The sequence below is a fragment of the Callithrix jacchus genome, chromosome 16, assembly GCF_049354715.1.
Source record: "Callithrix jacchus isolate 240 chromosome 16, calJac240_pri, whole genome shotgun sequence".
Classification (NCBI taxonomy): domain Eukaryota; kingdom Metazoa; phylum Chordata; class Mammalia; order Primates; family Cebidae; genus Callithrix; species Callithrix jacchus.
In genome coordinates, this window is record NC_133517.1 from 74,683,116 (window position 1) to 74,696,984 (window position 13,869).

Consider the following 13,869-nt stretch of genomic DNA (forward strand, 5'->3'; position numbering starts at 1 on the left):
TGCAGACACAGTAAACAGACTGAGCAAGGATGGGGTGGCCTGGCCAGGTGGGGGAAATGGGGCAGTGTTTGAGACTCAGCTCTTCAGGCTTTTCCTTAGCTCTAAGCTGGAAGGAATTGAATCAGTTTTTCCACAGCTGTAGCAAAGAGAGGATGAAAGAGCTGATGTCTGTAAATGCTTCAAGCACGATATGAGAAAAGCATCCCTTTGCCCAAACACTATTTCTATTTTATTGTTAAATGGATGCTCATTTTTTCTGTTTTCCTTTTCTCTTCCCAGTCCAGTTTGCCAATGTCATCCTTCCTATTGTTTTGCCTTAACTAAACCAAACCAAACAAACCACACCAAATCAAACAAACCAGACCAAACCAAACCAGACCAGACCAGACCAAACCAAACCAAATCAAACAAACCACACCAAACCAAACAAAGCAAACCAGACCAGACCAGACCAAACCAAACTAAACCAAACCAAACCAAACCAAACCAAACCAGACCAGACCAGACCAGACCAAACCAAACCAAACCAAACCAGACCAGACCAGACCAAACCAAACCAAACCAAACCAAACAAAGCAAACCAGACCAGACCAGACCAGACCAGACCAAACCAAACTAAACCAAACCAAACAAACCAAACCACACCAGACCAGACCAGACCAGACCAGACCAAACCAAACCAAACCAAACAAAGCAAACCAGACCAGACCAGACAGACCAGACCAGACCAGACCAGACCAAACCAAACTAAACCAAACCAAACAAACCAAACCAAACCAAACCAAACCAGACCAGACCAAACCAAACTAAACCAAACCAAACAAACCAAACCAAACCACACCAGACCAGACCAAACCAAACCAAACAAACCAGACCAGACCAAACCAAACCAAACCAAACCAAACCAAACCAAACCAAACCAAACCAAACCAAACCAAACCAAACCAGACCGGACCAAACCAAACCAAACCAAACAAACCAGACATACCAGCACAAACTGTACTGTTTTTGCTTATAGAAATGTATTTTCATTCTTTTTCAAATAGATAGTTGACTCCTAGTGTCCAACATTCAAAAGGTTTAAAGAGCGTACAGAGAAACATTTCCCTCCTATTTTGTAACCTTCATGTTCTTCACCCTGGAGGCAGCCAAAAGCACCAGTCTCTTGAACTGTTTATCCTAGAGATCAGGTACAAATATTTGTGCAGATATTATTTTTCTTTCCTTTATCACAAATGATTATTTCATCTATATGTATATATCCTATCTACATATCTCATATTCATATGGACACCATTTTGCACTTAACTTTTTTTCTCTTAGTGATGGTTTTAGAAGTGCTTCACATTAATATACCCAGAGCTTCCTCATTCTCTTTTTATTCATTTCTAGTGCTTCATCCTGTAGCTGTATCTCATGATGTTTAAGTGTTTTAGTGGCAAATCAGGGCTGTTGCTGTCTCCTGCTTTCCCGCCAGCAACAAGCCCTGGATAGTATCTACTGCTGGGTTCAGGGTATGGGGTCAACAGCAGTGGCTGGGTTCATGGTGCTGATGGCTTTGAAACAGCTCTGTTGTGGCCCCCCGCAGGTGAAGCAAGAGAGAGAAGAGAGCTAGATTCCAGGGATCCTGCTGGCCAGGTTCTTCTGCCAGCTTTGGCTGTTGGGGCGGGGTTTGGCTGCCTAGGTGTGACTGTCTCGTCCCTGTGATTTCTCTCCCTTAGGCTGCTGGTGGGAAAAGGACCTGTTGGAAATTAAAGACATCAAGATCATTCTGATGTAGTGGGATCAGGGAGGCTCTACGGTGGTGGTGGTGGCATTTGGTGAGTATCTTAGCCATGGCTTTTTGATTGAAAGTTACAAACAAACACCCATCTCCAACTAGCTCAAGCAAAAAGGAGAATGTGTGGGTTTATGCAGGCCACCATTACCTACCTGATGTGTACAAAGACATCTAGGAGCTGTAGCGGATACCACCAGTTACCCACCTGACGTGTATTTCCTCTCAATATGTCTCAATGTGCCCAATTACAAATACTCAGCTCTCTGGATTTCCTTGCAGTGAGGGCTGGCCATGTGACCCTTTTCTGAACATTGAGATATAAGCAGAAGGATACAGGTTGAGATTTCTGGGAATACATTATTTTTTCTGATAAACAGGATTCACTTAATGGGCACATGCTTTCTGCCCTTCCAGTCTGGAGTGTGGATAGAACCCCCAGAGATACAGCAGTCATCTTGGAGTACCAGGAAGGTAATGTGATGAAGGTGGTGGAGGAAAATGGTCTTTGATGTCATCATGGAGCCAGATCGGCAAGGCTTGTCCACTGGCCTTTTAATCACCTGCTACCCAAGAAAAACAAACTCCTTTGGCTAAGCTCTGGAATTGGGCTTTCACTGCTCATAGTGGAGCGGAGGCCTAGCCCTAATTCAGGGCAACTGAATTCTGGGATTTGTATAGTGTCAATTATCTCCCTCTCTTCCCAGTGTATTCTCTCAGAATCCTCCATGGGGCAAGGGACATGGCACCAACAACTCTGGAATCTACCCTGTCAGCCTCCAGTCCAGGGGAATAAGAAAGCTAGCTACTCCTCTGATTCCAAAATGGAGAGGAAAACTCCCGGGAAGGCATCTGATTAATTTGTCTTTGTCTTGAAGGATCTTCCTTGAACCAACCGCTGTGGACCAGGGGATGGGGTGATATGGTCAAGCACATTACCATATCAGCCTCCTTGGCAGATGGAGTAGGGAGCAGTTTCCTAAAGGAGGAGATGGAGTACTTTACCAGGAGTGGGGAAAGGCAGGCAGATGAAAACAACAGATGGTTCTTCTTCAGGCGCTGAAGGTTTAGATGAGTGGAGAGGAAAGGCAGAGTGATTTCAGGGGGATGGTCACCTCCTCCAAGAAGCCTTTTCTGACAGCCTGATTTGGCTGCTTCTCTCTCCACCTTGTCCACTCTTGCCTCCCTCACTGTATTGCATGGCCCTGTAAGTTTCTGTCTCTTCCTGGCAGCTGTGAGGTGGGTACTTCTTCTGGTTGATCCTGTATCCCTCCCTCCCATCACTAGCATGTGGTGGCCACTCATTTTTAGAGGAGTGAAGGAACAGAAGGAACAAAGACGCAGAGGAGGAAAGTCACAAGAAAGACATAGGGTTGCTTGGAAACTTAAGTGTATGATAGAAAACCTAGCAAATCCCAAGATTCTTAAGGTGGGTCAGGGTTACATTGTAGCGGGGCCCTGAATGTTAGGCTAAGGAGTGTGTGTGATGGATAGTAGGGAGCCGCTGAAAACTTTTGAGCAGGGGAGTGGCATGGTCAGAGTTGCACCTTGTTCCTTTGACCTCTGGCTGCTGTCTTGCTTTTCCATTCTCTGGCTTCATAATTCTTCTTGGTCTGGTTCTTCATCTGTCTTGGACATCTTTAGTCCATGTTTCCCACCCCTGCTTTTTTTCTCCCCAAACTTCTTCACCAATTAGTTCTGGGCTGATTCTGTTCTCTGTGCAGGGAAGAGGACAGTTTTCCCTGATTGGTGCCAGTGGGTATCCTTGCCAGGAAGGTTCCATTTGAGCAGCTCTTGGCTGCCCTCTTCTGGGCACTGATGAATATAACCACCTGCTCTTCTGGAACTGGCTAGAGACTCCTGTTGCAGTCTTGCCTCGTGATGTGACTTCTGTCTTTTTGCATCTGCCCACTAGACCCCCTTTAATTACTTAAATCAGTAAGAGTTTTTTTTTTGAGTGCCTACCAAGTATTTAGATTTGTCTGGCAATAGCTACATACAGAAGGCGTTTGACTTCCCACTGATCCAGATCTCGTCCATTGTGGGATCTAAGCCTCGCATAAATGTCAGAGCTCTTCTTTTGCTAATTTACGTGTCTGTCCTATTTATTTGGCTGAACCGAGGTCACTTTAGTTTTGAAAGCCATTGAAGAGGTAATGTGTTTGAACTTAATAAATATGTAAGACTTACATATTTATATTCCCCAGAGAGCATCTTGCCCCATAAATCACACCCTGATGCTTTCATCAAAGTACAGAAGTCTGTGCACGTGTTTTTATTATTCACAATGGAATCAAGGCAATGCCCTAATTAATGATTTTGCTAAGAGGCAATTGCTGTTTCCAGGGAATTTGGGTCTGTAACATGAATTCGAAGCCATTCCTGGGGTTTTTTGAGCTTATAAAATGATGGCTACACATCCCAACAGGACATCTGACTGAATCCTTGTCCTCACTGTGGGTGATAGAAATACTTTATTCTGAATAAGTTGTTTTCCTCAGGCCAAAGGCTAATTGCCTTTCCATTCCGGTGAGCAGACTCTCACTCAAACATCTAGACTCTGCAACCTGCAATCTCATCATCCTTTCCAGAGTCCATGTTTGGAATTCCCTCATTCCTCCACTTATTCAAATCTAGCCCATTTTCTCAAGACCTATTTCTAATCTCTTTTCTCTGAGATCCCTTCCCTGTATTATGATTTTTCTTTGTTCTAAACCCTAACACTTCTGTAGTTTGTGGTGATGACTTAGCAAAAGTCATGTATTATCTTGTAACATCTTTTACTTTTTAAATGAAATGTTACTGTAAATTTTGTACTGTCATTTAACTTTACACGTTTATGTTCCATGTCTTTAATTGAATCATAAAATCCATAATGCCAGAAACCACATCTTACACTTGATTGTTTACCCCACAGAATGTTGAATATTTATTGCTATATATTCAATAGATGAACAGCAAATGTTCTCTGTTGGTGGGTTGTTGTGTCATTTGCGTATCTTAGCTCTAATTAGTATACTTGCCTGAGAAATTATTTACAAAAGACAGATTGGCTCAGGCCATCATTAACACTTTTCTGAAATATTGTCATGCATTTAGATGCTTTACAAAATGTATTGTCCAAATGGCAGCGTGTGTCTATGTGTGCACATAAAAAAGGGAAGCCAAATTAAAATCATCCTTTTAATTTATTGTTGACGTGTGATCATTTTAAAATTTAGTTTTAATTTGGATTAGCTTTATATGCATACACAGTTTTCAGGGTCAAATAATTTTAGAAGGCATAATGAGAAACAATAAACCCTTCTCTTGATCTATCATTTCCTGCTTCCTAGAATCAACACATTCAACTCTTATAGCTGATTATTTTGGTATTGCCTCCGTGTCACTGCTATATGCTTATAGTACTCCTTCTTTTTTGCTGAATGCTTTAAGCATTAACTGTTAGCCTCTCACTCAAAAGTCTGGGCTCTGAAACCTACAGTCTCTTCATGGTGCCAAGATGACATCTTCCTTTCCTGGATCCGCATTTGGAACTCCCTCGTTCCTCCATTCATTCAAATCCAGTCCATGTTTTCAAGACCTATTTCTCATCTCTTTTCTCTGAGATCCCTTCCCTGCATTATGATTTTTCTTTGTTCTAAACAATAACACTTCCATAGTTTGTGGTATTGACTTAGCAAAAGTCATCTTTGGTCATCTTTTCTGTGCCTTACTGAGCTGCTCCAACCTGGACTAGTTTATTTCCAGGCTGAGAACATGGCTGTACTTGGGTCTCTCTTTGCCTTTATCTCATCTCATTTTAATTTAGCCCACTTCTACCATGCCCTATCATGCACAATTCCTGACCTCCCCGCCACCGCCATGCTCCCATTATCCCACTACTGTCATTTCCTAATTTTGCTCAGAATATTCAGTGTGTGTATTTTCCTGTCCCTATAAATACTCTTCACAGCTGAAATGTGCTTGCTTTTACTTCCTTGCACAATCTTTAGGTTTTCCTGGTGTTAATTGTTGTATTGTGTTTTCTTCCTTTGTTTCGTTTTCTCTCACTAATTCACTCCAAACTTTCTCCTCAGCTGTGTAAATTTCCTCTCAATACACTCATGTCAGGTATTGCAACGAGGCCATCTCCTGGTCATCTTTCCTGTGCCCTACTGAGCTGCTCCAACCTGGACTAGTTTATTTCCAGGCTGAGTACATGGCTGTACTTGGATCTCCCTTCGCCTTTATCTCTGGGAGTTCCTTTCTCTTTCTTGGATTGATGTTCTTATTTCCCAGACTCCACATCTTCCTCTTTCTTGCTTTGCCTCCTCATTTCGAACTTATCTAGTAGCTTTCTTTTTTTTTCCCTTTTTCACCTCAAATGGGAAATGTGCTAACATCATAACAAGGTTTGAGGGAGACACACATCTCACGCATGGACATGAACACCCAATCATCATGCATATGAACTGCGAAAGGATCTCCAGTAGCTTATGTCTGAAACGTTTGTATCCCATCCAAATATTTAATTGTTAACTTTGATGGTGTAGAATTCTAGGCTAGAAATAATTTTTTCCTACAGAATTCTAAAGTCGTTGTTACAGTATCTGTTTTCTTCTAGTGTGGCTATTGAGAAACCCACAGTCATTTTGGTATTTTGAGCAATCATTTTTGCTTCTTCCAAAAAGCTTTAAAATTGCCTCTTTTATTTCTATTGTTCTGAAAGTTTAAGATAACGGAACTTAGTGTGAATTTATTTTTAGCTATTGTACTATTTTACTTATTATCTATTGTATCTAAATGTATCTAGTTATTATCTATTGTACTATTTATTTATCTATTTTATCTATTTACTGCACCTTTTAAGTCTAGAAACTCATGCCCTTCAATACTGAGAAATGTCTTGGGTGATTTCTTGTGTCTTTTTTCTTCTATTTCTCAAGTTCTTTTTCTGCAATTTTAGTCACTCGGTTGATGAGCTCCTGGATTGCTTCTCTGTATTTCTTGTCTTTTGTATCATGTCTTCCATCTCTTTGACTTTTCATTCTACTTTCTAAGAGATTTCCCTAAATTTACCTTCTAACTCTTTGACTGAAATTTTCATCCTAGCTGTCAATTTGAATTTGTAATTACTCTCTTGTTTTATAATTGTTTTCCTTTTGCTAGAATATTGTTTTTATTTAAGAAATTAGAATAACTTCTCCTTTTGTCTGAGGATGTTGGTAATAGTTTCCTTTCGAAGTTTTTATTCTCTGCAGAGTTTTCTATAAGTTGCTTTTTTCCCCCCTCCTAATATTTTGGCCTTTTACAGTTGGTCCTTGAACAACGTGAGTCTGAACTGTCTGAGTCTGCTAATATGTGGGTTATCTTCTGCTTCTGCTACCCCTGAGCCAGCAAGATCAACCCTTTTTCTTGCTTCTCCTTGGCGTATTCAGCGTGAAGATGACTAGGGTAAGGACCTTTGTGATGATCCACTTCCACTCAACAAATGATACACACATTTCTTCTTCCTTATGATTTTCTTCATAACATTTTCTTTTCTCTACCTTACTTTATTGTAGGAATACAATATATAATCCATATGACATAAAAAAGTGTTTAGTGATTGTTTATGTTATTGATAAGTCTTCCAGGCAAGAGTAGGCTATTAGTAGTCAAGTTTTTGGAGAGTCAAGAGTTATATGCGGATTTTCAACTGCATGGGGGTTGGTACCCTTAACTCCATGTTGCTAAAGGGTCAACAGTATTTTTCAAGTTAGGGAATTTCCTCGGAGTTCTGGTGATCATCAACTAAGGCTCACACTTTGAAATGAGACACTTAAAAGCAAATTAGAAACTCAGCCTGTTGCGGGGTGGAACCTGTTGACTCTGAATTCACCACTTGTAAGGTAAATCTGCCAATCTGCTTCTCCAGGGGAATTCTGTTATTAGTGCTGCTATATCTTTTCTTGAAGTACATACACTTCCTAGAGAGGTGTGCTTCAGTCTCTGGCAAGCAGCGTGTTAAGTCTGGCTTCTTATGCTCTGAGAGCTGAGGTCCTCATATTTGGTGTGTGACATCTCACTTCATCTTCCTGAGTTCAGTACACTGTCTCTGCCCGCAACAATGCTGTATGTGGTCCCATTATGCTTTATCCTTTCCAGGGAATAAATCTTCGGCTGGCTGGGTTGGGGAAGGGGCAGGATGAGGGGCCTGGGGAGGGTCGGCCTGCTTTTTAAACACACTTCCAGCCAGTCATCATGTCAACAGACTCAGCTTTCTACCTATGTCCAGTGGTACCCTGGGATTATGCAGTGAAAATTGGGCTTGCTCTTATTGTCAGCTTGGGGTTCAGCTTTCTTAGGTCTGCTAAGTGAGTTATCATGGGTTCAACTGCTTTTTAGAGCTCCAGATTTATTCTTTCATGTTTTTTTCTGGTTATCTTTTTCATTGAGGTTTAATACTTAAAAAAAAAAATTTTCAGCTGGCCATAGTGGCTCATGCCTGTAATCCCAGCACTTTGGGAGTCTGAGGTGGGTGGATCACCTGAGGTCAGGAGCTTGAGACCAGCCTGGTCAACATGGTGAAAACCGCATCGCTACAAAAATACAAAAATTAGCTGGGCATGTTGGCGGGTGCCTGTTGCCTCAGCTACTTGTGAGGCTGAGGTGGGAGAATTGCTTGAACCTGGGAGGCGGAGGTTGCAGTGAGCTGAGATCACACCATTGCACTCCAGCTGGGACAACAAGAGTGAAACTCCATCTAAAAAAAAATTTCCTTTGCTGTAATTTTTATTGGAATTTCTGGAGGGAGCAGAAAGAATGTTTATTTCCATCCGCTACCTTTATGTGGAAGTCTATAATATCCTCTTGTAGCATTGAATGATTTTATGGTGAGAGTGAGAAGATGTTTTAGCATGTAGCTCAAAGGAAATGGGAACATTTTCAGAATTGATAATAGATGTAGGAAGTTGGTATGGCTGCGTATCACTCTCTCAGAGCAAAGCAGAGATCTTTGGGGAGAATGAGTGAGAAGGATGTCTTTTGAAAGCTTGACCAAAGTTTGGATTCCATTTTATACTTAGAGAAAGAGAATGATGGATATCTCTATTTAGGTAGCAGAGCAGTGGTGACTTTGTGGAGACTCTATGCCAAGAACCCAGTTCCTATTTATAGGAGAGCTTGAAAACCATAGGTCATCAATTCCTAGGCAGGTAGCAATGCCAGGGCCCCTACAAACTTACTGTAGTCAGGTTTTGACTTTTACATTGTGACCGGTACCCATAGATCTCTTTTTCAGGGTTGGGGTGGATAGGGACTGTAGCCATGGGATTTACAATGTTAGCAATTTTACTGATGCTTTTAGGTGCCAATTGTGACTTGCTGAACTGGTTAGGGAAGAGGTTTATGTAATAGTCTCCTAATTAGCACCACAATGCTGGAAAAGGAGAAGAATAACATTATATCAAGAGACCATGGACCATTTAAAAATTTATTGAAATTCATAAGCGCTTTGAACTACTGCCACCACCACCACCACCACTGCTACTGCTTATATTCTTAAAAATTTATTTATTATACTTTAAGTTCTGGGGCACATGTGCAGATTGTGCAGGTTGGTTACACAGGTATACATGTGCCATGGTGGTGGTTTGCTGCATCCATCACCCTGTCATCTGCATTAGGTATTTCTTCTAATGCTGTCCCTTCCCAATTTCCCCACCTCCTGCTATTCCTCCCCTAGCACCCCAGCCCCCAGGTTCTGGTGTGTGATGTTCCCCTCTCTGTGTCTGTGTGTTCTCATTGTTTAACACCACTTATGAATGAGAACATGCAGTGTTTGGTTTTCTGTTCTTGTGTCAGTTTGCTAGGAATGATGGTTTCCAGTTTCATCCATGTCCTTGCAAAGGACACGAACTCATCCTTTTTTATGGCTGCATAGTATAATGGCTACTATTTATTAAGCACCTGTAAGGCTTCTGGAACCATTCTAAGTAGTGGGTATACATTCTCTCATTTGATTTACATACAAAAATGTATGAAGCATCATTTGCACAGTCAGTCAATAGTTAAGTGAATAACAACAACTAACACTTATTGAATCCCACTAACACATATCCCACTCAATCTTCAAAGTTCTTCATATGCATAAGTCATTACAGCCTCATAATAGCTTTATGAAATTAGTTCTTCATAATCGCTATTTAATGGATGAAGAATCTGAGCCTCAGAAGGTTAAGGAACTCCTCCAAGGTAGCTCTGGCAGATTTGGAGATAACTCAGGTTTGTATTACTCTTCCTGCCCTACAAATAAGAGGAAGTGCCTGGATTCAGGAGGAGAAAAACATATACCATATTTTTGGGAAATGATAATAGAAAAAAGAGGTAACGGCCACCAGAGACACAGTTTTCTCTCTCAGAGATTGGCCAGAAATTTGCCTGGTATCTCAAAGAGGATAATGTATCAATAATCCCAGGATCCTAAGTAATATTTCCAAAGGTCTTTGTTGTTTGGAAGGCATACTTGCAGTCGCGATCTGATTTGGTCCTCACAATAACCCTATAAAGTAGAAAATTCAGGGACTGCTGTCTCCATTTTACAGATGAGGCAACTGAACTCAAAAATTGAAATAACTTTCCCACATGCATGCAGAGAGTCAGTGCAAAAATCTCAGGCTTCGTTTGTTTATTTGTTCATTCAAAACAAACATACTTTTTTGAAGTCTACCATGTACCTGGCAGTGTTATAAGTTTTAGGAATTTTAATAGTGAATAAGAGAAAGTTCCTGTCTTTGTGAAATTTACATTTTAGTAGGAGAGATGAACAACAAACAGAAAAATAATTGTATAATACATTATTTCGTAGTGATAGGTGGTATGAAGTAAAATAAAGCAGAGGAAGGAGATAGCAGGTAGCCATGTGGGAAGAGGAAACGGACTATTTTAAACCAGGTATGCAGGGAACCTTCTCGGATGGGAAACATTTGAGCAGGGGTCTGTTGGAAGTGAGGGAGTCATACAAGGATCTAGAGGACAAACATCCCGGAGGGTACAGCAAATGCAAGATCCCTGATGTTGGAATGTTGGCATATTAAAGAAACAGAGAGAAAGCCAGTGTGGATTTCTCAGTGTCAGAAAAGAGTGAGAGGAAGGGAACTAGAGATGTAGTCAAAGTGGTGAGCTAGAACTCAACCCTAAAGGGGCTTATGGACAGGATGAGAAGGCTGGATCTCATTCTAAGTTAAGTGGAAGTCTTTGGAGGACTTGGAGTCGGGAAATGACATGATCTAATTTACCCTTGCAAAATATTCCTTCGACTACTATGTGGAGAATTTCCTGGATGGATGTTGGGGAGGGCGGTGACATGGAAGTAGAAAGTCAAGTGGGTCGGTGTATTCATGGATGGGCTGAGTAATGCCACGGGAACAATGCTCCATGTTGGCAGGTCTGTTCCGCATTATCTTCACTGTAGGACCCAGGTTGATGAAGCAGCTCCCTCTGGAGCCATTGATGGTCTCCAGAGATCATGGTGAATCACATGCTGCTTCTGAACTCCTCTGCCTGGAAGTGACAAGTGTCATTTCCATCACATTTCACTGATCAAAGCAAATCATGTGGCTAAGCCTAGTATCAGTGGGCTGGGAAAGGAGAAGCAGATTCCTGGAAACCACAGGAGGCTATTGCAATAATCAAGGCAAAAACATAGCCAGTGTCTGGGTGCAGAAGCTAATGCCTGCAATCCTAGCACTTTGGAGGCCAAGGCAGGTAGATCACTTCAGCTTAGGATTCAAGACCAGCCTGAGCAACATAGTGAAACCCTGACTCTGCAAAAAATACACACACACACAAATCGGGCATGGTGACAAACACTTTTATCCCTAGCTACTTGGGGGGCTGAGGCAGGAGGATTGCTTGAACCCCTGGAGGTCAAGGCTGCAGTGAGCTGTGATCTTACCACTGAACTCTAGCCTGGGTGACAGAGTGAGACCTTGTCACAATTAAAAAAAAAAAATGAAGCTGGCTAGGTCTAGGGTGGAAATGGTTGAGGTGGTTGCTAATTGAATAAATGTGGGATATGAAAGAGAGAAGAGTTAAGACAAACTCCAGGGTTTTGGTCTGAGCACCTTAGTGAAGGATTTGTACCATTTGCTGAATTGTAGAATTCTGAGGGAGGAGCAGGGTTAAGGGGGAAAATTAGGAATTCCATTTTGGACATTTCTAATAAGGGAAACACTGATTTGAAGATAAAATGTGGGCATCCTCATCATGCAGACTGACTTTGAAGCCATGGACTGGAGGAGATCACGTAGAGAATGAGAGCAGAGAAAGGAAATAAGAAGGCTGAAAATGAGACTGGGACCTGTCAATCTATATAGGTCAGGAGGAAGAGGGGAATCCAGTGAAGGAGAGAGGGAAGAAACAGATTGGGAAAAAACCAGTGTGGGACTGCGTAGAAGCCCAGGATGAAAAGTGTTTCATGAAAAGAAGGATTAGCAGTGTCAGTTGGTGCTATTGAGTAAGATGAGGATTAAAATCCATTGTTGGACTTGGTCAGGTGCGGACACTAGTGACCTTGACATGCCATTGGTGACTTTGTTACATGGTGGGGGCAAACGTCTGATTGAAATGGGTTGAGAAGAGCCTGAATGTTCTGATTCCAAAGTCAATGCCTGTCTTGTTTTGCTGAGCACTGAAACTGTCATAGAACTAAATACTTTGTGCCTTATTCCTAGAACCACTCAATCTGGGAGAACAACTCCCTAAATACTTGGAGACAACTACCTGAGCATAACTAGTTCACTGCCTTTTCTTCTGTGAGTGTGTTGAGTAAAATTTAAGCAGAAGTATCTGCTTTTCCATCCAGGCTCTAGGCAAAGTCTCCGTGAGTGATGGGGCATAGTACACATTTGTTAGCTCCCTTGACCGTGAAGACACAGGGAAAGGTTAGAAATTAGGATTGGGAAAAACAGAAGCATTTTGTTTACTGTCCAGCTTCAAGCACAAGAAGTAAAACCTGTTTCCAAGAGTGATCCCTTGGATTAAATGAAAATTTTACTTCCGAATGATACTCCAAGGGGCTTTCCCATGTAATAAAACAGACAGCAAAAGCTATGAATAAAAATGAGAGAAAGATGGGAAATGGCAAAGAAAAGGAAATGTTCATCTATTACTGTGTGCATTTTTGTTTGGCCTGTAGGGCATTCCTGCTGACAGCCATCTCTGATTGTGTATGAGATGTGTCGTGGAGACACGGAAGGACCAGATGTCACTTCTGGGCCTCACCCTCAGGTACGGATTGTATCCAAAGCAAGGCAGGTTGGTAAGGCCAGGAAAACAAGACTTGGGGGATGTTTTCTGTAAACTGGAAAGACTTCCAACATGTTCCAAAGGCGGTTATGTTTCTTGCCTCATAATCTTGTGCTCCCGGGCAAGGGCAGTATTCCATATATCTAATAACCAGTAAAGAAAAGGCCCTGAGTAATTGGAAGGAACCCCAGATCAATCAGAATAGAGGCTGACTATATCCAAACTTTTAGTGAAATAGCAGGGTTATTCCCTGAGGCCCAGAAGTGATGGATTCTACAGTCAGTAAAAGCTGAGTTCAATCTTGGATGCCTCTTAGAATCCTTTATTGCTCTGTGATTTGCTAAGCCTCATTTTTATCATATCTGTATGGAGGAAATACTACATCCTTGTACTATTTTGAAGATAAAATGAAGTGTGTTTCAGTTGTCTATTGCTACTATATAACAAATCATCAGGAAAGCAGCAATGATTCACCATTGCTCATGATTTAGTGGGTCAAGAATGCAGGCAGGGCTCAGCTGGGCAGTTCTATTCTTCTTGGTGTATGCTGGGAGTCACACATCCAACTGTGTCCATCTGGCAGCTGTGCTGTGCTGAGAGGTTCAGGGAGGTCTCACACACATGTCTGGCACCTCACTGCTCCTTCACATGGCCTTTCTCCCGACATGGTGTCGCATCATTCAGGAATCTTAGCTGCTTTATAGCAAGCTGCCTGATATCTTCAAGTTTCACTCCAGAAATGGCAGTGTGTAATTTCTGGAGTGAAATTACACTCCAGTGAAATTACAGGACAAGGCACATCGTGAGGCCAGGCAAGGTCC

At 41.8% G+C, this 13,869-nt stretch overlaps 1 long non-coding RNA gene and 1 other non-coding gene across 6 annotated transcripts in view; one reads left to right on the forward strand and one right to left on the reverse strand.

Annotated features, from left to right (window-relative positions):
* Positions 1–13,869, forward strand: part of LOC144579768 (uncharacterized) — a 656,332-nt gene that overhangs the window by 56,823 nt on the left and 585,640 nt on the right. For 4 of the 5 annotated variants that reach the window (XR_013528135.1, XR_013528134.1, XR_013528137.1 and 1 more), the window contains exon 2: positions 1,722–1,820. The exons of the other annotated variant lie outside the window; for it this stretch is intronic. This is a non-coding gene — a long non-coding RNA (uncharacterized LOC144579768). The remainder of the gene's footprint in view (positions 1–1,721; positions 1,821–13,869) is intronic. 5 annotated transcript variants of the gene reach the window in all.
* Positions 6,138–6,243, reverse strand: LOC118148711 (small nucleolar RNA U13). Its single transcript, XR_004735627.1, has one exon. It is a non-coding gene; the product is annotated as a small nucleolar RNA U13 (small nucleolar RNA).